Genomic DNA, 1,454 nt, shown 5'->3' with positions numbered 1-1,454 from the left:
CACACAATCACTGACGGTACAGTGATTGATTTTAACAAGTGAAGTCACACAGTAACTCAGATACAGTCACCTTTAGCCAAAACTGCTCAAGACAGACAACATAGGGCGCTTGTACGCAGAACGCTCAATTGCCAACTGTACTCGGAAAGTTAGGTTGAAGTCGAAACTAAAGCAACTTCGTTAAATAAAAGTATATTAGACAGCCAACGGAAGGCAGGCTGTCCAGAGCAGCGAAAGCTCAGTCTTGTAACCTACTCTGACCGAAAGGCGAGAGCCGACTCTCTGAAGAGCAACCGTACAAGCCGAACATAGAACATTCTCGCCCCCAAGAGAGTGGCCATGGTTAAACGTTTCAATCAGCAACTCGAAAACCGGCGGAAAATTCCTCTCTATTGCCGATGCACTACAAGTCCACCAATGGAGATACTTGGTGCCAATTTCTGCGCCGGTTTTGCTACGTGACGGTGCTATCCCGTGAGCAAGCCAATCACAGTTACGATTTTGCAGAAAACGCGGGAATTTGCCCGCCAAGACTGCCTGGGAACACAGGTTATTCCCACGCCTCGCCGGTAGCCCGCCAGAATGTGTTTTCACTATGTTTCTGCGAAGTATCGGAATCTCGAGCCCAGCCGCTCCGTCAGGCCCCTGTGGGCGTGTCGCCGCGGCTCTTATGAAAATGCCGGCGTCTGGAAAGCATCCACTCGACTCCATCACACCCGTCAGCTTAACCCTTTCAATTTCAGCAGAACCCGCTTGTCACGGAACCACCTTGGTGACTAGAGACGCTTGTGAAGTCCGCATGTGAAGGAATAGCAAATTTGACCGCATGCAATTAGAGAGGAAAATCGAATTAATCAGAGTATTATATAAATATGAGAGGAGTCTCATGCCACCTCTCACACGTACTACCGTGGGTTCAAAACAACTTCTATACCAAGGCATACCCCCGCAAGAACAACTACATGGGGACGCCAAATTTTCTGGAACGAGGCGCCAGAAAGATCTTTTCTTGTCCTTATGGAGGCGCTTTAATCAGCATCTAGCATTATGTAACGAGAATGACTAGACAGAACTGTACACTTTCTCAATCGGTTTTGGGATAAGGCTATATCTAGTTTCAGGAAGGTGCTAAGAAGATGATAGCTTTGAGTCCAGAGCAGGGAAGAGTGAAGGATAGTGTCCCTAGAAGCACAATATTTTTTTTTCGGTACTTCAGTTTAGTGACTGATTTTAGAATCACACGAAGTCATGCGCAATAGAGACCACCATAAGCATTTTTTGGTATATTAGTTTTGTTGTTGTTAGCGTGAAGTTTTGTTTCGCACAGCATTTGTAAATGTGTAGTGTTCTACTCATTTAACTTATATATAATACAGATCTTTAACATAATGCAGCGCTTCAGCAACCGTGAATGGTTCAGACAATAAGAGATTCAGCTGTCATTTGCAAGGTAA

This window comes from Schistocerca gregaria, chromosome X (assembly GCF_023897955.1).
Source record: "Schistocerca gregaria isolate iqSchGreg1 chromosome X, iqSchGreg1.2, whole genome shotgun sequence".
NCBI lineage: Eukaryota > Metazoa > Arthropoda > Insecta > Orthoptera > Acrididae > Schistocerca > Schistocerca gregaria.
This window is presented reverse-complemented; position numbering follows the sequence as displayed.